We start from the raw sequence: 24,169 nt of genomic DNA on the forward strand, positions 1-24,169 counted from the left end.
CAGATGGTCAGAGGGGCGACCCAATGTCTAGAGACTAAGTACTGTTCAAAAGGTTTTGACACCCCTCCTGTTTACCCGAGGGCGGAGAAGCGTCAAACTGGAGGGGTTTGTGAGTGTCACATCTTACACTTACAAACAAAGCAGATCCTGCCAGATATTCCATTTGGTAGACTGGCCGGCGTCCTTGATGTAAATATGGGGCTACAGAAATGAGACCCTCAGGGTCCTAGTGCACATGGGCTAACTAGCTGGGGGCATGGGTTAAACTGTGTTCCCACGTTAAAGATTGGATACAGGTAATTGTTATCCAATAGCCTGTACTCAATGTTAAGGATAGGGTTAAAAAGATATATAAACTGTGGTCAACCCTATATCCTTTGTCTTCAAATACCATCTTGATTGTTACCTGATTGCTGGAGAATTGCTATCTGATACTTCTCATCCCCCATCCCCAAGTAAGTGTTACCTTCTTGCCTGTTAACTGTACTATATTGCTGTGTTCACCTATTTAAGGAATAAATATACTTTATTATATCTAAGCCTCGTTCAGTTCAACCCAGTTATTTGGTGTATTATTATAGCCTGTCACAAAGTTACCGTCACAGGCTATTAATAAAACTGGTGGCAGCTGCGGGACTGAACTGGACCTGTATTACAGTGTACTGAGGGACCCTGTAATATAGTGGGAACTCGAAGGTAATTGCGAGTTCCTGGGACTAAAGATATTGAACACACAGTAGTGCAACAGTTAACACAAGTTGTAACACCACCTCACTGCTGCGATCGTGAACCATGAGCGAGGCTGAAGGCTCATCCCACCTGAGGACTAGAACTCAGCTGAAGGACAAGTGCCGTGACTATAGACTGCCTTATGAGAACCAGGAGGTTGCAGAGATGATAGCGGAAATCAGTGACTATGAAGCCCGGCTTACAGAGCCTCAGGATACGGCTCAGCTTGCCCTTGTACAGCCGCCCGGAGATCAGGGAAGGAACCCAGTGCCGGGGCGGCAGAATCCCGGGGAGGGAACGAGTGCACCTCCCGGGAGCAGTGCAACAGGAGGGGTACTGGTTGCTGCGGCTACCAGTCCGTTTCCCCCTGACATGTTGGCACTGATTACTGCGTGGGGTGACAGAGGGACACCGGAGGAGCGGCTGCAGTTTATCACTATGGCAGTGAACAGACAGGCCTGTCCAACCCAGCAAAGATGAACTCAAACTGGACCAGCACAGTCTCACCAAGTTCGTGGAAGGCACTGACCAGATCGACAGTTTCTTAAAGAACTTTGAAACGCAGTGCCGGCGGTACAAAGTGCTTCCCCAGCATAGGGTTGCACGTTTGGACCCCTTACTGTCCGGCTTGGCTGAACAGACGATGATGGCACTTCCAGATGAGTATGCTGATGATTATGACCACCTGAAAGAACTGTTGTTATTTCAGTACGGTTCTAACCCTGAAGCCTTATAGGGTAAATTCCGGCTGGAAGAGAGGCAGCCCCTGGAGTCCTATGTCACCTATGTGACCCGCATGGCTTTGTACGGGATACGCTGGGTGGAGGGCTATGAGGCCAGGACTTACCAACGCCTGCTGGACCTCATCTTTCAGGAGCAGCTCATGCAGCAGTGCCCGCCGGCGGTGAGGGCTTGGGTATATGACAAAAAGCCCAAGACTTACCAGGAGGTGGCAAGGATAGCAGATGACTATGTGGCCAGCTGAGCTCTGATGCCCGCCAAGGCACCAGCCAAAGTGGCGGTGGTGGCGCTGGCCAAGAAATCTGCTAATACCCCCCAATGGACTCAGAGGCCGCCTGCGGGCAGCAGTCCACAGAAGGCGGGGGAGCTCCGGCACGAGCGCCGGTGCTGCAACAGCACTGGTCACATCAGACCAGATTGCCCGGAACCCCTGCGTTCCAGCGGACCCCATCAGGGGCAATGCACCCCAGCTGCGAAGCCGGTAGCCCGCATGCGGGTGGCTTCCACCAAGGCGACCGGACCGGTCATGGAAACAACTCCCAGCGAGACGTCCCATACAACACCTGTCCCGGTTTCATCGGTGCCTACAGCCAGGAGCGGAGGACATCTCAGCACGGACCTGCAGCAGACAGACGGCCGGAGCAGACATCTCACCCCGGTCACAGTCAGTGACCGGCAAGCAGTCGGCTTGCTGGATTCAGGAGCTGCAGTGACCCTGGTCCGACCTGATATGATCCGGCCAGAGGAATTGCTCCCAGGCCCTGGGATGCAGATCACTGTGGCCGATGGAGAACCATGTTTCTTGCAAGTGGCCAGAATCTTTTTGGATTGGGGGGAGGGCCAGGGTGTGCGGGAGGTGGGGGTTTTACCCGGTTTGGATGCTGAAGTTCTTCTTGGCAACGATCTGGGTCCGATGACCTGCACCTACGACCGAGTGCCCAAGCCCGCTGCAGTGGCGGTGGTTACCCGGAGCCAGACCACGGCAATGGCGGCGGCGCCAGTCCCCCAGCCTTTGGGACCAACGTTAGCGGAGGGCGCAGAGGAGCCCAGGGAGGTAAGCCAGGATCAGTTGCAACCACAGACTGACTTACTGTTCCCCCTCACCCTTCCCCATTCCCCGGACAATTACATCACTGGGGGTGGCCAGAATTAGGAGCCCAGTTTAGGGAGGCAGTGAAGACAGACCCTACCCTGGCCGGCGTGAGACTTCGGGCGTCCGAATCTCAGGCAGGGGAAGGCACTGAGCACTGCCTATGGCAAAAGGGACTCCTGTATAGAGAAGAAGGGAACCCAGGGATAGAGGAGGGGGTGACCGGTAAGCGACTGCTAGTAGTGCCCCAGGGGTACCGACAGCAACTGTTATGGGTAGCTGACTCTATTCCGTTAGCGGGACATCAGGGGGTCAACAGAACGCGAGCCCGGTTATTACAGCTTAACTACTGGCCAGGGGCATCACGAGATGTGGGCAATTTCTGCCGCTCTTGTGATGCCTGCCAGCGAGTGGGTAAGGCGGGCGACCGTGTGAAGGCACCCCTGAAATCCCTACCGATAATAGGGGAACCCTTCCAGAAAGTAGCGATGGACCTTGTAGGACCCCTTATGATTCCTAGCAGGTTAGGGAAGCACTACATCCTCATGGTGGTGGATTTTGCCACCCGGTACCCTGAGGCGGTAGTGCTTGGCACCACAGATGCCATGACAGTGGCAGCAGCTTTGCTGAACATTTTTTCTAGGGTAGGTTTCCCTAGTGAGATCCTAAATGATCAGGGGTCGCAGTTCATGAGTGAACTGCTACATTGTCTCTGGGATGCATGCGGTGTACAGCACTGGTGCACTACCCCTTACCATCCCCAGACAAACGGATTATGTGAGAGGTTTAACGGGACCCTGAAGCAGATGCTTCGGACCTTTATAGAGGCGGAGGGGAAAGACTGGGAGATTCATTTACAGCACTTGCTGTTTGCCTACCGAGAGGTACCGAAGGAATCTACAGGCTTCTCCCCCTTCGAGCTACTGTATGGCCGCAGGGTACGTGGACCTCTGGACCTATTCCGTGAGGGGTGGGAAGGGGAGGCTACTGTGACGATAGCCTGTCACAGGTATTAAGATTCCACAAATCACTGGGTTGAAGTATATTTATTCCTTTGGATAGGTGAACACACGAATAATACAGTAACAGACAAGGAGTACACTTACTTTGGGGTTGGGGAATGAGAAGTATGAAGCATAGCAATTCTCTCGCAATCAGGTAACAATTCAGATGATATTAGAAGACAAAGGATAAAGGGTGAACAACAGTTTATAAACCTTTTGTGCCCTATCCTTAACATTGAGTACAGTGGATTGGTCTTCAATTAACTCTAGCCACTCATTAACGTGGGAACACATTTTGACACATGCCCCCCTGCTTGTTGGTACATGCGCAGTAGAGCTCTGGGGTCTCATTTCTGTAACCCCTCCCCTGCATCAGGAATGCCAGCTAGTCTACCAGATTGGATCCCTGGCAGGATATTCTTTGTTGTGAGGTGTGAAATGGAACACTTGAAGACTGCTCTGGTTTGAGTAATCTCCGCCCTCATGCAAACAGTGGAGGTGACAAAATCCTTTGAACCATACTTAAGTCCTAGACATTGGGTCGCCTTTCTGGCCATATGCTACCCTGGTATGCAAAGGAATTTCCTCTGGGTTTTACCCATACCTTGGAACACAGTATGAAAGATAAAAAATAACCATATTAAAATATCCGGTTCTGTTGGGTCCAGCAGGTCCAAACTCCCCAGTTCTCAATGCCGGAACTGGGACACCCTATGGTCCAATTTGCGACTTGCTACGACCTTCGGAACCGGAGATACACAAATACACTTAAAACCATTTCACATTTTAATACAAAAATCTCTGCTGTAAATTAAATCACGGTTTTTCACTAAATCCCCATTGAAAACAACGGGCTGCGCCGCCATAGACTTTCAATGGCAAACCGCCGCCGCTGGCGGCTATGGGAATCCCCGCCATAGACTTTCAACGGGGCGACGCCGCCGTTGAAGTCAATGGGGGTTTTCCGTCGTAGCTGGTCAATGGAGATTGGCCGCCATTGGAGTCTATGGGAAAAGTCCCGAACTTTCAAGGGGGTCCATACTCCGTCAGGTTGGTCCAAGAGGGTCAAGGATGGTTCTGCAGCGATGCCGGAGCAGTGACTACAGATACCCCAAACCCTGATCCTCTGGGCCCTCCGGAACCGGAGCTATGGATTCCCAAATTTCAGCTTTTGACACTTAGCCGTTTTCCTGAGCCGTTTCTGCCGCCGCCATTGGAACCTATGGCGCGACCCGCTCTTCTCGGTTCGACCCTTATCGGGGGTCCAGGATACGGGGACTCGGTTGTGATCAATTGGGGGGAGTTCTAGGAACTAGGGGCAGAAAGAATTTTATTTCTAGGTGCTCTAGAACTGTTTATTCCCACGCCACTTGTCGTTGAACTTGACTTGTTAAGTGATCAAAGCTCTCCTATTGAAAATGTATCCGCTTTGCGGTTAAGCGGTTTGGACGGCAGCCAACTCGTTCCTGGAAAGCTCTTTCGAGGATTCTCCATTGAAGTCAATGGGCCCATTGACTTACAATAGGAAACCGCCGCTCTTCCTCTCGGACGCCATCTGCTGGTCTTCTCAGGAAACAGGACTCAACAGCAAGATTCGCCATTGAAACACATGGAGCCTCAATGGCGGCTTATGGGAGCCTGCAAAATGGTGCCTGAAAAGGCGGAAAAATTACACAAAGGGCTATAATCACTAAACAACTATTAACCCTTGTGCTCCCGGATGGATCCTAGTGTGTATGTGATGCAGACACTGATTAAACCAGATGTTATAATAAAACAGGGGAACAGGGGAATACACAGGTACATGTCATAACAAGGGTTAAATCACATTTCTGGACCTCAGCCCAGTTAACCCCTTGTCTCCCTGGTGAGGTCAGGGGATGGCCAAATGGGGTGTAACCCCTTTAATACCGGGCCACCCCCTCTCTCCCTCTACAGCTACTGCTACTGATGCTTCAGTGATCCAGTATGTAGTAGATCTCCGAGACCGTTTAGAGATGCTCATGGGGGTGGCCCAGGACCACCTCAGGGCCGCTCAGACCAAGCAGAAGCGATGGTATGACCGGAATGCCCGTAGCAGAGAATTCATCCCAGGACAGCAAGTGCTTGTTCTCAAACCCACTCGGGAGAACAAGTTAATGGCTGCCTGGTCGGGACCGTACCCGGTTATCCGAAAGGTGAATGAGTACAACTACGTTGTACAGGTAGAGCCTGAGAGGCACAAGACATATCACATTAATATGTTGAAAGAGTACAGAGCACCGAGTATGGGAGCAGTAATGGCCATTAGCAGCCCACTGCTGGAGGATCCGGCGAGCAATGCTCTGCCTGATCTCCTAGGGGAGGCTAGGCACGGAAACACTGTGGAGCAGGTGGAGATAGGGGCACAGTTGCGTGCTAGGCAGAGGGGAGAAGCCAGGGACATGCTAGCTAAGTTTAGCACCCTCTTCACTGACATGCCAGGGACCACACATCTCACAAAACACCCAGTGCACACAGGGGACCTGTAGCCTCTGCATAAGCACGCTTATAGAGTGTCAGCAGAGGTCAAGACCAGTATGGAGAGGGAGATAGAGGAGATGCTGACTCTAGGGGTAATTACTCCATCCCAGAGCCCTTGGGCGAGCCCGGTAGTCCTAGTCCCTAAGAAGGACAAGACCACTCGGTTTTGTGTGGACTACCGCTTACTCAACGCTGGGACAGTGTCAGATGCCTACCCCATGCCCCGCATGGATGAGTTACTGGATGAACTCGTGGGGGCAAAGTATCTGACCACTATGGATTTGAGCAAAGGCTATTGGCAAATCCCACTGACCCTGGAGGCTAGGGAGAAGTCAGCATTCACCACTCCAAGTGGCCTCTATGAGTTTTTGGTGATGCCATTTGGGATGAAGAATGCCCCGGCTACCTTCCAACACCTGGTCAATAGGTTACTGGAAGGGATGCAGAGCTATGCCAGGGCTTACTTAGATGACATTGCTGTCTTTAGTAGTTCCTGGGATGGCAGAGGTCCTGTACTTAGGGCACAGGGTGGGTGGAGGGCACCTCAAACCAGAGCCAGCCAAGGTAGAAGCCATAGTTCAGTGGCCTGTTCCAAAAACCAAGAAACAGGTCATAGCATTTTTGGGCACCGCAGGGTACTATAGGAAATTTGGCCCACAGTACAGTGCCCTGGCCAAACCCCTGACTGATCTGACTAAGAAGCAACTGCCTGTGCTTATTACCTGGACTCCTGCCTGTGAAACTGCTTTCCAGGCACTGAAAATTGCGCTTGCTGGGGCCCCCATACTGGCTGCCCCGGACTATACCAAACATTTTCTTATACAGACTGATGCCTCAGACTATGGCATTGGAGCAGTGTTGAGCCAGGTGGGGGACGACGGCAGAGAGCACCCTGTGGTGTACTGTGACGATAGTGAGGGTTTGGCCCGGGATTAACGGGGTTACTCCCCAAGGGCCCCCCTCTAACCTCGCCAGGGAGACAAGGGGTTAACTGGGCTGAGGTCCAGAAATGTGATTTAACCCTTGTTATAACATGAAAATGCTTATTCCCCTGTGTAAAATGTATTGTTGCTGGGTCAGTGTCTGCATAACCCACCCACTGGGACTTAAGGGGTTAATCTTATATGCAGTGCTGAATAAACAGTTACCTGAAAACTGGTAATTTGGTAACGGAGTAAGCCAGGACCCTGAGCCTTGGGGTACAGCCTCCGGGTCACCCCCCAAGTACACACATATTAAAAATATAAGTTTGTCATAAGAGGAACATATATTTTTGATAAAGTGACTTTTTGCAGTTTTTGAAATATACAGGCAGAATGCTAATGGTGTGCTAATGCTAATGTACAGGCAGAATGCCTGCCCTTTTGTAATGCATGAGGAACCAAATGGTCTTGACACCTTAAAGCTGGGTTACCTCTGTATGCTAAATAGGACATCCTGCTAGAATTTAGCCTGGCTTCACAGGGGTATTGCTATGCGAGACCCAGGAATGGAAGTGTTTGTTATTCACACCTTCCAGCAAAAGGTATCCTGCTTCAAAGGGTTTATTGATGGGGGTAGGGGTGGAACTACCCCAAGCAGGATATCAAAATGAGTAACCTTATTAAATATAAGAATACTATGAGATGTCCTTGGCTGAACATGCTAAGACCTACATATTTGTATTCGTGGGACTTCCCCGCCACCAACCGTTACAAACACTTAATATCTGGCCCTTAGTGGCTGCCAGATATTAATATCTCTATTAATTTTCATATTACACTGTAATGTTTGGTCTCTCTGTGAGCGTCAGGTGGGACGGAATGTATTAATATATCTCACCTGACTGTATGTATTACTGAACTCAAGTTATGAGGTGATTTGCAGTAAATATGAAATTTTGGTTGAGTTCTGAGAAACTGCAACCCCCTGTTATGATAATGAGAAGGAATGCCAGAATTTACATTGCGTGGTCATCAAAGGCTAAATTGCTAATTGCTTATGCTTGGCCCAACGGACAAAAGGAATTAACCAGAGTAAGTGTAACTTTTCACACTGGACCCTGGAAGCCCAAAGTCAGCTTCAAAAGCTTCAAAGGGGATTTTACTAGACGGCACGGCGCCGTAAGCTGGGATGCAAGGGTTAAAATGATATATAAGTCAGAGCCACCCTTTTATCCAGGTTGTTCATGCAAAGTTCTTCATGCAAATGTTCTTCATTGTTCTTCATGCAAATGTCTTCATGCATGTGTCCTGCATGTATTGCTGTGATGTCAACTGAAATATGGGAGAAGTGGCAGTCTGTGTCCTGTTGGCTTTCTGCCCTAATCTTTAAGTAAGTGTCTATATTTTGCTGTTATTGTATAATCTGTTGTGTTCACCTTTATCAAGGAATACATTATATTTTATCATATCTAAGTCCCGTCCCAGTTCAAACCCAGGTATATATATATATTTATATATAGTTTTGGTGTAAATTACAACCTGTCACAAGCTACCGTGACATGTACCTCAGCCGAAAACTACTCCCCAGAGAGGTGGCCTATGCCACCATTGAGAAGGAGTGCTTGGCCATTGTGTGGGTACTCAAAAAGCTCCAGCCCTATGTATATGGAAGGGCTTTCACGGTCATCACAGACCACAACCCCCTGAGTTGGCTGCAGAGGGCATCAGGGGAGAATGCCAAGTTGCTGAGATGGAGCTTAGCTTTGCAAGAGTTTGAATTTACCATTCAGCACAAAAAGGGTAGTGAAAACAGCAATGCTAATGGACTTACACGTCAGGACTATCCCTCTGAGTCTGAGTTCATTAATGGTGCCCGCAGTGCCCCACTCCCCGTTAGGGCCAGTGGGCCACAGGTCACCCATTAGGAAGGGGAGGTGTAGAGGGAGAGAGGGTTTGGCCCAGTATTAAAGGGGTTGCACCCCATATGGCCACCCCCTGACCTCACCAGGGAGACAAAGGGTTAACTGGACTGCAGTCCAGGAATGTGGTTTGCACCTTGTTATATCATGAAAATGTATGTTCCCCTGTTCCCATGTTTTATTATTATGTCAGTGTCTGCACCACACACACACTGGGATCCATCCGGGAGGGCAAGGGTTAATAGTTGTATAGTGATTATAGCCCTTTGTTTAATTTTCCCGCCTTTTCAGGCACCATTTTGCAGGGTCCCATAGGCCGCCATTGAAGCTCCATTGTTTTTAATGGCGGATCTAGCTGTTTTGGACCTGTTTCCCTTGAAGACCAGCAGGTGGCGTCCGAGAGGAGGAGCGGCGATTTCCCATTGTAAGTCAATGGGCTCATTGACTTCAATGGAGATTCCTCAACGGCGCTTTCCAGGAATTAGTTGGCAGCCGTCCAAACCGTAAAACCGCAAAGCGGACACAATGTCTGAAAAAGAGCTTTGATCACTGATTAGTCAAGTTCAACGTCAAGTGGCGTGGGAATCTTAGGTTCTAGGGCACCCAGAAATAAAATTCTTTTTGCACCTAGTTCCTAGGCCTCCCCTCACTCGACCACCACCGGGTCCCAGAATCCAGGACCCCCGGAACGGGTTATGCTGGTAAAGCGGGTCGCGCCATAGGTTCCAATGGCGGCGGCAGAAGCAGCTCAAGAAAATGACTAAGTCAGAAACGCTACTAACCATAAGCCCATATCTCCGGTTCTGGAGGGTCCAGAGGGCCAGGGTTTGGAGTACCTGTAGTCACTGCTCCGGCATGGCTGCAGAACCATCCTTGACCCTCTCTGACCAACCCGATGGAGTATGGTCCACCTTAAAGGTTCGGGAGTTTTTCCCATAGACTTCAATGGCGGCCGGTTTCCATTGACCGGCTATGGCGGAGAAACCCCATAGGCTTCAACGGCGGCGATGCCCCGTTGAAAGTCTATGGCGGCGGATTCCCATAGCCGCCATTGGCGGTGGTTTACCACTGAAAGTCTATGGCAGCGGAGCCCGTTGTTTTCAATGGGGATTTAGTGAAAAACCGTGATTTAATTTACAGCGGAGAATTTTGTATTAAAATAGGAAACGGTTTAAGTAGTATTTGTGCGGGCTGAAACTTGGACCATATAGTGTCCCAGTTCCGGCATTGAGAACTGTGCAGTTTGGACCCGCTGGACCCAACAGAACCGGATATTTTAATATTTTAATATGTTTATGTTTCACCTTTAATATTGCATTCCAAGACGGGGATAAAAACCCGCGAAGATTCCTTGGCAGAAAGTGAAGCAGATGGTCAGAGGGACGACCCAATGTCTAGAGACTAAGTACTGGTCAAAAGGTTTTGCCACCCTCACTGTTTACCCGAGGGCGGAGAAGCGTCAAACTGGAGAGGTTTGTGAGTGTCACATCTTACACTTACAAACAAAGCAGATCCTGCCAGATATTCCATTTGGTAGACTGGCCGGCGTCCCTGATGTAAATGTGGGGCTACAGAAATGAGACCCTCAGGGTCCTAGTGCGCATGGGCTAACTAGCTGGGGGCATGGGTTAAACTGTGTTCCCATGTTAAAGATTGGATACAGGTAATTGTTATCCAATAGCCTGTACTCAATGTTAAGGATAGGGTTACAAAGATATATAAACTGTGGTCAACCCTATATCCTTTGTCTTCAAATACCATCTTGATTGTTACCTGATTGCTGGAGAATTGCTATCTGATACTTCTCATCCCCCATCCCCAAGTAAGTGTTACCTTCTTGCCTGTTAACTGTACTATATTGCTGTGTTCACCTATTTAAGGAATAAATATACTTTATTATATCTAAGCCTCGTTCAGTTCAACCCAGTTATTTGGTGTATTATTATAGCCTGTCACAAAGTTACCGTCACACCCGGGGCATGCAAATGTATAGGTTTGTCGAACACTGTGTATGTGTATACCGGTATTAGCTCTCTGGGCGTGTATGTGTATACCGGTATTACCTCTCTGGGTGTGTATGTGTATACCGGTATTACCTCTCTGGGCGTGTGTGTGTAAACCGGTGTTACCTCTCTGGGCGTGTATTTGTATACCGGTATTACCTCTCTGGGCGTGTGTGTGTAAACCGGTGTTACCTCTCTGGGCGTGTATGTATATACCGGTATTACCTCTCTGGGCGTGTATGTGTATACCCTCTCTGGACATGTATGTGTATACCGGTATTACCTCTCTGAACATGTATGTGTATACCGGTATTATGTCTCTGGGCGTGTACGTGTATACCGGTATTACCTTTCTGGGCATGTATGTGTACACCGGTATTACCTCTCTGAACATGTACAGTCATGTGAAAAAGAAAGTACACCCTCTTTGAATTCCATGGTTTTACATATCAGGACATAATAACAATCATCTGTTCCTCAGCAGGTCTAAAAATTAGGTAAATACAACCTCAGATGAACAACAACACATGACATATTACACCGTGTCATGATTTATTTAACAAAAATAAAGCCAAAATGGAGAAGCCATGTGTGAAAAACTAAGTATATCTTATGATTCAATAGCTTGTAGAATCACCTTTAGCAGCATTAACTTGAAGTAATTGTTTTCTGTATGACTTTATCAGTCTCTCATTTCGTTGTGGAGGAATTTTAGCCCACTCTTCTTTACAACGTTGCTTCAGTTCATTGAGGTTTGTGGGCATTTGTTTATGCACAGCTCTCTTAAGGTCCCGCCACAGCATATCAATCGGGTTGAGGTCTGGACTTTGACTGGGCCATTACAACACCTTGATTCTTTTTTTCCCCCAGCCATTCTGTTGTAGATTTGCTGGTGTGCTTGGGAACATTGTCCTGTTGCATGACCCAATTTCAGCCAAGCTTTAACTGTCGGATAGATGGCCTCACAGTTTACTCTAGAATACTTTGGTATGCAGAGGAGTTCATGGTCGACTCAATGACTGCAAGGTTCCCAGGTCCTGTGGCTGCAAAAACAAGCCCAAACCAATCACCCCTCCACCACCGTGCTTGACAGTTGGTATGAGGTGTTTGTGCTGATATGCTGTATTTGGTTTTCGCCAAACGTGGCGCTGTGCATTATGGCCAAACATCTCCACTTTGGTCTCGTCTGTCCAAAGGACATTGTTCCAGAAGTCTAGTGGTTTGTTCAGATGCAACTTTGCAAACCTAAGCCATGCTGCCATGTTCTTTTTAGGGAGAAGAGCCTTTCTCCTGGCAACTTTTCCAAACAAACCATACTTGTTCACTCTTTTTCTAATTGTACTGTCATGAACTTTAACATTTAACATGCTAACTGAGGCCTGTAGAGTCTGAGATGTAACTCTTGGGTATTTTGCAATTTCTCTGAGCATTGCACGGTCTGACCTTGGGGTGAATTTGCTGGGATGTCCACTCCTGGGAAGATTGGCAACTATCTTGAATGTTTTCCACTTTTGAATAATATTTCTCACTGTAGAATGATGGACTTTAAATTGTTTGGAAATGGCCGTATAACCCTTCCCAGATTGATGGGCAGCAACAATTGCTTCTCTAAGATCATTGCTGATGCCTTTCCTCCTTGGCATTGTGTTAACACACACCTGAATCCTCCAGACCAGCAAACTGCTAAAACTTCGGCTTTTATAGGGGTGGTCACACTTGCTGATGATCAATTAATCAAGGGCATTTGATTAGCAGCACCTGTCTGCTCCTTAGCATCTTAATTCCTATGGGAGCAGTAAGGGTGTACTTCGTTTTTCACACACAGCTTCTCCATTTTGGCTTTATTTTTGTTAAATAAATCATGACACGGTGTAATATGTCATGTGTTGTTGTTCATCTGAGGTTGTATTTACCTAGTTTTTAGACCTGCTAAGGAACAGATGATGGTTATTATGTCATGATATGTAAAACCATAGAATTCAAAGAGGGTGTACTTTCTTTTTCACATGACTGTATGTATATACCGGTATTACCTCTCTGGGCGTGTATGTGTGTACCGGTATTACCTCTCTGGGCGTGTGTGTGTATACCAGTATTACCTCTCTGGGTGTGTATGTGTATACCGGTATTACCTCTCTGGGAGTGTATGTGTATACCGGTATTACCTCTTTGGGTGTGTGTGTGTATACCGGTATTACCTCTCTGGGTGTGTGTGTGTATACCGGTATTAGCTCTCTGGGCGTGTGTGTCTATACCGGTATTACCTCTCTGGGTGTGTATGTGTGTATACCGGTATTACCTCTCTGGGAGTGTATGTGTATACCAGTATTACCTCCCTGGGTGTGTATGTGTATACCAGTATTACCTCCCTGGGTGTGTATGTGTATACCGACCGGTATTATCTCTCTAGACATAGTGATCTAACCGGCTTGGGGGGTCGTGGGATTTCCCCGAGTAGGGTGAGAGCAGGGCTGTTGCTAGGGGGCTGGCCAGCTTTCTCAATTCTGATTGGCTGCTGCTGAGTAATGCAGCCAATCAGGTGTCAGGAGCCTTGGGGTGGGGCAAAGAAGAGAAGGAAACAGCATGGAGAGGTGAGAAGGGTGTGGGTGTGTGTATGTGTGTGGGACTCGAGCCAGTGGCACCTTTCACCATGGTGTCCAGTATTGTTGAAGAAGTCACCTGGCAAGCCTAGCTGGACCCCTCGCTCACTTTGACCTTGCCCAGCCAGCAGGTCATCCCCGGCATTAGAGTCTCCCCGCAAGCAGTAATGAATCCCTCTGTTGCCATGGGCCTCTGCGCTACGTGCCTCCCCTGACCAGGAATGGGAACAACCAGGGGATAAAGTCTTGAAAGTTTTATTTGCTGCTACGAGTTTCTGTCAAGTACCATGTATGTGTCGACACACGGACACGCGTTGACACGTCTGTCACTAAAGCACCTTATTGTCTTATAAAAATTCCTGGCGTCCATCTTTTCCCTACCCATGTATTCACGCCCAGCCTGCCCTTACCCTCCTCCGACGAGGGGCGAAAGTTTTGTGACAAATTTGGATCCGCAGGGGCTCGTCCGGGACCTTGGGTCCCGCGGATTTCAGCGGATCAGTGTGAAAAAGGGCGACTCGCGTTTCGCGGATTTTGTATTATTACCAGTGCACTCCGCGGACGGGTTTGGATTGCTGGATTCGTCACAAATCGGTCCATGGCGGATTTTGATGATACCGCGGGGGGTGGAAACCGTCCAAACCCGTTGGCGGATTTTTACACCGAGAAATGGATTTCGGGGGGTGGGGAGGGTAACGTCGGTGAAAATCCGGGAAACGTATTTGGCGATTTCGCCCATTTCCAATTGGTACCCTTGCAAAGTCCTGAGAGACCGGAACACCGCCACTAGGTGATCTCCTATACAGCCACGTAAGGAGGGGTACTTATAGCATGGGAAACAAACTCAAAGTAAATTCAACTAAATGTCTTTTACAGTTTTCAAGTTTCCAACTTCCAACTTTTTTCTTTTAAATGTTCGCAAGGTTTGCCCAGTTTATTAACAAATAAAGAAAATAAAGATGAAAAAAACACAAAAAAATGAATCCGAGAATTCATGTTTGTTCCAAAGTTCTGATTTTGACATTACCTGTCGATCCTTAATTCCAGCATCTCTCGATCCCCAAAGCCTCACAATTGTACATGGTGCAGCCACCTCTGGGGTGGGACCCTGAGTAATATATAGTATTTATACAGCACCTTCCTATCCCAGAGTTACAGTTATACACGGTGCAGCCACCTCTGGGGTGGGACCCTGAGTAATATATAGTATTTATACAGCACCTTCCTATCCCAATGTTACAGTTATACACGGTGCAGCCACCTCAGGGGTGGGACCCTGAGTAATATATAGTATTTATACAGCACCTTCCTATCCCAATGTTACAGTTATACACGGTGCAGCCACCTCTGGGGTGGGACCCAGAGTAATATATAGTATTTATACAGCACCTTCCTATCCCAAAGTGTTAGTTATACACGGTGCAGTCACCTCCGGGGTGGGACCCTGAGTAATATATAGTATTTATACAGCACCTTCCTATCCCAATGTTACAGTTATACACGGTGCAGCCACCTCTGGGGTGGGACCCTGAGTAATATATAGTATTTATACAGCACCTTCCTATCCCAATGTTACAGTTATACACGGTGCAGCCACCTCTGGGGTGGGACTAATGATAATTTATGACCCCGTTACAGGGCGCCTGAGAATTTGGGAGATGACGTGGTGTAGTAGTGATTAAAGTGATTAATGTGCAGTGTGTACCCTAAATCCAGCCCTTTAACCACCTCACCGCCCCTCCCGAGCTGGCGTGAGACGAATTTAGTGACAGTCTGTGTTTCAATATGTCACGCCCCAGGGTCACTTTGCATGTTCAGCACAAATCCGGCCGGATTAACCCGTTCCCTGCTGGACGCTGCCCCGCAGACTGACTCACAGTACTCTGCCCACGTCATACGCTGTGCGGGAAGGCGAGGGGTTAACCATGCGTGTGTATGTGCAACACGCAGAGCCGTGCGGAGTGGGACAGTTGGTCGCAACCGTCTCGCCACGTTCATTTCGTTGCTGTCGTTTGGCTTCGGTGGTACCCTCCACCTCCGCTCCACCTCCGCTCCACCTCCGCTCCACCTCCTCCACTCCAACACCTCCTCCGCTCCACCACCTCCGCTTCACCTCCTCCTCCGCTCCACCACCTCCGCTTCACCTCCTCCGACTGCTTCTAGAGGAAGGTACGTTTTAGGGTAGGGAATAACTTTAGGGGTTTAGCGGTTAGTATAGGGGATAACTTTAGGGGTTTAGCGGTTAGTGTAGGGGATAACTTTAGGGGTTTAGCTGTTAGTGTAGGGGATAACTTTAGGGGTTTAGCGGTTAGTATAGGGGATAACTTTAGGGGTTTAGCGATTAGTATAGGGGATAACTTTAGGGGTTTAGCGGTTAGTATAGGGGATAACTTTAGGGGTTTAGCGGTTAGTATAGGGGATAACTTTAGGGGGTTTAGCGGTTAGTATAGGGGATAACTTTAGGGGTTTAGCGGTTAGTGTAGGGGATAACTTTAGTGGTTTCGCGGTTAGTGTAGGGGATAACTTTAGGGGTTTAGCTGTTAGTGTAGGGGATAACTTTAGGGGTTTAGCGGTTAGTATAGGGGATAACTTTAGGGGTTTAGCGATTAGTATAGGGGATAACTTTAGGGGTTTAGCGGTTAGTGTAGGGGATAACTTTAGGGGTTTAGCGGTTAGTGTAGGGGATAACTTTAGGGGTTTAGCGGTTAGTGTAGGGGATAACTTTAGGGGTTTCAGTGGTTAGGATAGGGGGATAACTTTAGGGGTTTAGCGGTTAGGGTAGGGAATAACTTTAGGGGTTTTAGCGGTTAGGGTAGGGGGATAACTTTAGGGATTTAGCGGTTAGGGTAGGGGGATAACTTTATGGGTTTTAGTGGTTAGGGTAGGGGGATAACTTTAGGGGTTTAGCGGTTAGGGTAGGGAATAACTTTAGGGGTTTAGCGGTTAGGGTAGGGAATAACTTTAGGGGTTTTAGCGGTTAGGGTAGGGGGATAACTTTATGGGTTTTAGCGGTTAGGGTAGGGGGATAACTTTAGGGATTTAGCGGTTAGGGTAGGGGGATAACTTTATGGGTTTTAGCGGTTAGGGTAGGGGGATAACTTTAGGGATTTAGCGGTTAGGGTAGGGGGATATCTTTATGGGTTTTAGTCGTTAGGGTAGGAGGATAACTTTAGAAATGTAGGGGTTAGGGGGATAACTTTAGCGGTTTAGCAGTTGGGGTACTGGATAACTATATGCGACACGCAGAGCAGCGTGTATGTGACACGCAGACAACGTGTATATGTGACACGCAGAGCAGCATGTATATGTGACACGCAGAGCGACGTGTATATGTGACACGCAGAGCAGCATGTATATGTGACACGCAGACAACGTGTATATGTGACACGCAGACAACGTGTATATGTGACACGCAGACAACGTGTATATGTGACACGCAGAGCAGCGTATATATGTGACACAGAGGAACGTGTATATGTAACACGCAGAGGAACGTGTATATGTAACACGCAGAGGAACGTGTATATGTGACACGCAGAGGAATGTGTATATGTGACACTCAGAGCAATGTGTATATGTGACACGCAGACAATGTGTATATGTGACACAGAGCAACGTGTATATGACACGCAGAGCAGCGTGTATATGTGACAGGCAGAGCAGCGTGTATATGTGACACGAAAGCAACGTGTATATGTGACACGCAGAGCAGTGTATATATGTGACACGAGGAACGTGTATATGTGACACGAGGAACGTGTATCTGTGACACGCAGAGGAACGTGTATATGTGACACGCAGAGGAACGTGTATATGTGACACGCAGAGGAACGTGTATATGTGACACGCAGAGCAGCGTATATGTGACACGCAGAGCAATGTGTATGTGTGACATGCAGAGCAATGTGTATATGTGACACAGAGGAACGTGTATATGTGACAGGCAGAGCAGCGTGCATATGTGACACGAAAGCAACGTGTATATGTGACAGGCAGAGCAGCGTGTATATGTGACACGCAGAGGAACGTGTATATGTGACACGAAAGCAACGTGTATATGTGACACGCAGAGCAGCGTATATATGTGACACGAGGAATGTGTATATGTGACACGCAGAGGAACGTGTATATGTGACACGCAGAGCAATGTGTATATGTGACACGCAGAGCAATGTGTATATGTGACACGCAGACAATGTGTATATGTGACTCGCAGACAATGTGTATATGTGACACACAGAGCAATGTGTATATGTGACACGCAGAGCAATGTGTATATGTGACACGCAGACAACGTGTATATGTGATATGCAGAACAATGTGTATATGTGGCACGCAGACAACGTGTATATGTGACACGCAGACAACGTGTATATGTGACACGCAGAGCAATGTGTATATGTGACACGCAGAGCAATGTGTATATGTGACACGCAGACAACGTGTATATGTGATATGCAGAACAACGTGTAGATGTGCACGAGAGCAACGTGTAGATGTGCACGAGAGCAACGTGTAGATGTGACAATGCAGTGACACAATGCAATCTGTGCAAAATGCAGAGCAATGTGTGTCTATGATACGCAAAGCAATGTGTATATCTATAACACGTAGAGCAGATTGTGTTTGTAACATACAGATCAGTGTGTCTAACGCAGAGAGCAGTGTGCGTCTAACACGCAGAGAGCAGTGTGCGTCTAACACGCAGAGAGCAGTGTGCGTCTAACACGCAGAGAGCAGTGTGCGTCTAACACGCAGAGAGCGGTGTGCGTCTAACACGCAGAGAGCGGTGTGCGTCTAACACGCAGAGAGCGGTGTGCGTCTAACACGCAGAGAGCGGTGTGCGTCTAACACGCAGAGAGCGGTGTGCGTCTAACACGCAGAGAGCGGTGTGCGTCTAACACGCAGAGAGCGGTGTGCGTCTAACACGCAGAGAGCGGTGTGCGTCTAACACGCAGAGAGCGGTGTGCGTCTAACACGCAGAGAGCGGTGTGCGTCTAACACGCAGAGAGCGGTGTGCGTCTAACACGCAGAGAGCGGTGTGCGTCTAACACGCAGAGAGCGGTGTGCGTCTAACACGCAGAGAGCGGTGTGCGTCTAACACGCAGAGAGCGGTGTGCGTCTAACACGCAGAGAGCGGTGTGCGTCTAACACGCAGAGAGCGGTGTGCGTCTAACACGCAGAGAGCAGTGTGCGTCTAACACGCAGAGAGCAGTGTGCGTCTAACACGCAGAGAGCAGTGTGCGTCTAACACGCAGAGAGCAGTGTGCGTCTAACACGCAGAGAGCAGTGTGCGTCTAACACGCAGAGAGCAGTGTGCGTCTAACACGCAGAGAGCAGTGTGCGTCTAACACGCAGAGAGCAGTGTGCGTCTAACACGCAGAGAGCAGTGTGCGTCTAACACGCAGAGAGCAGTGTGCGTCTAACACGCAGAGAGCAGTGTGCGTCTAACACGCAGAGAGCAGTGTGCGTCTTATACGCAGAGAGCAGTGTGTCTGACACGCAGAGAGCAGTGTGTCTGACACGCAGAGAGCAGTGTGTCTGACACGCAGAGAGCAGTGTGTCTGACACGCAGAGAGCAGTGTGTCTGACATGCAGAGCAGTGTGTCCGACATGCAGAGCAGTGTGTGTCTAACACGCAGAGAGCAGTGTGTCTGACACGCAGAGAGCAGTGTGTCTGACACGCAGAGAGCAGTGTGTCTGACACGCAGAGAGCAGTGTGTCTGACACGCAGAGAGCAGTGTGTCTGACACGCAGAGAGCAGTGTGTCCGACACGCAGAGAGCAGTGTGTCTGACACGCAGAGAGCAGTGTGTCTGACACGCAGAGAGCAGTGTGTCCGACACGCAGAGAGCAGTGTGTCTAACACGCAGAGAGCAGTGTGTCTGACACGCAGAGAGCAGTGTGTCTGACACGCAGAGAGCAGTGTGTCTGACACGCAGAGAGCAGTGTGTCTGACACGCAGAGAGCAGTGTGTCTGACACGCAGAGAGCAGTGTGTCCGACATGCAGAGCAGTGTGTCCGACATGCAGAGCAGTGTGTCTAACACGCAGAGAGCAGTGTGTCTAACACGCAGAGAGCAGTGTGTCTAACACGCAGAGAGCAGTGTGTCTGACACGCAGAGAGCAGTGTGTCTGACACGCAGAGAGCAGTGTGTCTGACACGCAGAGAGCAGTGTGTCTGACACGCAGAGAGCAGTGTGTCTGACACGCAGAGTGCAGTGTGTGTCTGACACGCAGAGAGCAGTGTGTCTGACACGCAGAGAGCAGTGTGTCTGACACGCAGAGTGCAGTGTGTCTAACACGCAGAGAGCAGTGTGTCCGACACGCAGAGCAGTGTGTCCGACACGCAGAGCAGTGTCCGACATGCAGAGCAGTGTGTCTAATATGCAGAGCAACGTGTATATGTGACACGCAGGGCACTGTGTGTCTAACATGCAGAGAGCATTGTGCGTCTGACACACGGAGAAGTGTGTGTCTAACACGCAGAGCAGTGTGTCTAACACGCAGAGCAGTGTGTCTAACACGCAGAGCAGTGTGCAACACGCAGAGCAGTGTGTCTAACACGCAGAGCAGTGTGTGTCTAACATGCAGAGCAGTGTGTGTAACACACAGAGCAATGCAGAGGAGCTAAATGGCTATATCTAATTTCAATGTCAACAAATCCCTCATTTATCTCTCCTCTGTCTCGTTAAGTGTCTTAATCAGCGTCTCCAAATAATTAGCCCAGAGCACCATTCTATCTTTTAACATATATGCAAATGAGGGCCCTCCCCCACCTCTCACAATTGCAGCCAATCACAAAGCTCGGCTGCGTCACCCACTTTATTATGAGTTACAAAGTAATACAAGGAAATTCACTTTATTCAGGGGGGGGACACTGCTGCAGACGGAGTTAACTCTTTCACCCCCTCATCCCCCCCCCCCCCCAAGGTGGTGAAGGGTGGTTTAAAGGGACAAAGCTAAACCTAACACTACTATTCTGTGACACTAACACCCCGTATACACCGCACGCCCCACATCTCGCCCTTACCCACCGCACGCCCCACATCTCGCCCTTACCCACCGCACGCCCCACATCTCGCCCTTACCCACCGCACGCCCCACATCTCGCCCTTACCCACCGCACGCCCCACATCTCGCCCTTACCCACCGCACGCCCCACATCTCGCCCTTACCCACCGCAGGCCCCACATCTCGCCCTTACCCACCGCACGCCCCACATCTCGCCCTTACCCACCGCACGCCCCACATCTCGCCCTTACCCACCGCACGCCCCACATCTCGCCCTTAGCCACCGCAGGCCCCACATCTCGCCCTTACCCACCGCACGCCCCACATCTCGCCCTTACCCACCGCAGGCCCCACATCTCGCCCTTACCCACCGCACGCCCCACATCTCGCCCTTACCCACCGCACGCCCCACATCTCGCCCTTACCCACCGCACGCCCCACATCTCGCCCTTACCCACCGCACGCCCCACATCTCGCCCTTACCCACCTCACGCCCCACATCTCGCCCTTACCCACCGCAGGCCCCACATCTCGCCCTTACCCACCGCACGCCCCACATCTCGCCCTTACCCACCGCACGCCCCACATCTCGCCCTTACTCACCGCACGCCCCACATCTCGCCCTTACCCACCGCACGCCCCACATCTCGCCCTTACCCACCGCACGCCCCACATCTCGCCCTTACCCACCGCACGCCCCACATCTCGCCCTTACCCACCGCACGCCCCACATCTCGCCCTTACCCACCGCACGCCCCACATCTCGCCCTTACCCACCGCACGCCCCACATCTCGCCCTTACCCACCGCAGGCCCCACATCTCGCCCTTACCCACCGCACGCCCAACATCTCGCCCTTACCCACCGCACGCCCCACATCTCGCCCTTACCCACCGCACGCCCCACATCTCGCCCTTACCCACCGCACGCCCCACATCTCGCCCTTACCCACCGCACGCCCCACATCTCGCCCTTACCCACCTCACGCCCCACATCTCGCCCTTACCCACCGCAGGCCCCACATCTCGCCCTTACCCACCGCACGCCCCACATCTCGCCCTTACCCACCGCACGCCCCACATCTCGCCCTTACTCACCGCACGCCCCACATCTCGCCCTTACCCACCGCACGCCCCACATCTCGCCCTTACCCACCGCACGCCCCACATCTCGCCCTTACCCACCGCACGCCCCACATCTCGCCCTTACCCACCGCACGCCCCACATCTCGCCCTTACCCACCGCACGCCCCACATCTCGCCCTTACCCACCGCACGCCCCACATCTCGCCCTTACCCACCGCAGGCCCCACATCTCGCCCTTACCCACCGCACGCCCAACATCTCGCCCTTACCCACCGCACGCCCCACATCTCGCCCTTACCCACCGCAGGCCCCACATCTCGCCCTTACCCACCGCACGCCCCACATCTTGCCCTTACCCACCGCAGGCCCCACATCTCGCCCTTACCCACCGCACGCCCCACATCTCGCCCTTACCCACCGCACGCCCCACATCTCGCCCTTACCCACCGCAGGCCCCACATCTCGCCCTTACCCACCGCACGCCCCACATCTCGCCCTTACCCACCTCACGCCCCACATCTCGCCCTTACCCACCGCAGGCCCCACATCTCGCCCTTACCCACCGCACGCCCCACATCTCGCCCTTACCCACCGCAGGCCCCACATCTCGCCCTTACCCACCGCACGCCCCACATCTCGCCCTTACCCACCGCAGGCCCCACATCTCGCCCTTACCCACCGCAGGCCCCACATCTCGCCCTTACCCACCGCACGCCCCACATCTCGCCCTTACCCACCGCACGCCCCACATCTCGCCCTTACCCACCGCAGGCCCCACATCTCGCCCTTACCCACCGCACGCCCCACATCTCGCCCTTACCCACCGCACGCCCCACATCTCGCCCTTACTCACCGCACGCCCCACATCTCGCCCTTACCCACCGCACGCCCCACATCTCGCCCTTACCCACCGCACGCCCCACATCTCGCCCTTACCCACCGCACGCCCCACATCTCGCCCTTACCCACCGCACGCCCCACATCTCGCCCTTACCCACCGCACGCCCCCACATCTCGCCCTTACCCACCGCACGCCCCACATCTCGCCCTTACCCACCGCACGCCCCACATCTCGCCCTTACCCACCGCAGGCCCCACATCTCGCCCTTACCCACCGCACGCCCCACATCTCGCCCTTACCCACCGCACGCCCCACATCTCGCCCTTACCCACCGCACGCCCCACATCTCGCCCTTACCCACCGCACGCCCCACATCTCGCCCTTACCCACCGCACGCCTCACATCTCGCCCTTACCCACCGCACGCCCCACATCTCGCCCTTACCCACCGCACGCCCCACATCTCGCCCTTACCCACCGCACGCCCCACATCTCGCCCTTACCCACCGCACGCCCCACATCTCGCCCTTACCCACCGCAGGCCCCACATCTCGCCCTTACCCACCGCAGGCCCCACATCTCGCCCTTACCCACCTCAGGCCCCACATCTCGCCCTTACCCACCGCACGCCCCACATCTCGCCCTTACCCACCGCACGCCCCACATCTCGCCCTTACCCACCGCACGCCCCACATCTCGCCCTTACCCACCGCAGGCCCCACATCTCGCCCTTACCCACCGCACGCCCCACATCTCGCCCTTACCCACCGCAGGCCCCACATCTCGCCCTTACCCACCGCACGCCCCCACATCTCGCCCTTACCCACCGCACGCCCCCACATCTCGCCCTTACCCACCGCAGGCCCCACATCTCGCCCTTACCCACCGCACGCCCCACATCTCGCCCTTACCCACCGCACGCCCCACATCTCGCCCTTACCCACCGCAGGCCCCACATCTCGCCCTTACCCACCGCTCGCCCCACATCTCGCCCTTACCCACCGCACGCCCCACATCTCGCCCTTACCCACCGCACGCCCCACATCTCGCCCTTACCCACCGCACGCCCCACATCTCGCCCTTACCCACCGCAGGCCCCACATCTCGCCCTTACCCACCGCACGCCCCACATCTCGCCCTTACCCACCGCACGCCCCACATCTCGCCCTTACCCACCGCACGCCCCCACATCTCGCCCTTACCCACCGCACGCCCCACATCTCGCCCTTACCCACCGCAGGCCCCATCTCGCCCTTACCCACCGCACGCCCCACATCTCGCCCTTACCCACCGCACGCCCCACATCTCGCCCTTACCCACCGCACGCCCCACATCTCGCCCTTACCCACCGCAGGCCCCACATCTCGCCCTTACCCACCGCACGCCCCACATCTCGCCCTTACCCACCGCACGCCCCACATCTCGCCCTTACCCACCGTACGCCCCACATCTCGCCCTTACCCACCGCACGCCCCACATCTCGCCCTTACCCACCGCACGCCCCACATCTCGCCCTTACCCACCGCAGGCCCCACATCTCGCCCTTACCCACCGCACGCCCCACATCTCGCCCTTACCCACCGCACGCCCCACATCTCGCCCTTACCCACCGCACGCCCCACATCTCGCCCTTACCCACCGCACGCCCCACATCTCGCCCTTACCCACCGCACGCCCCACATCTCGCCCTTACCCACCGCACGCCTCACATCTCGCCCTTAC

Source organism: Ascaphus truei, chromosome 6, assembly GCF_040206685.1.
Source record: "Ascaphus truei isolate aAscTru1 chromosome 6, aAscTru1.hap1, whole genome shotgun sequence".
Taxonomy (NCBI): Eukaryota; Metazoa; Chordata; class Amphibia; order Anura; family Ascaphidae; genus Ascaphus; species Ascaphus truei.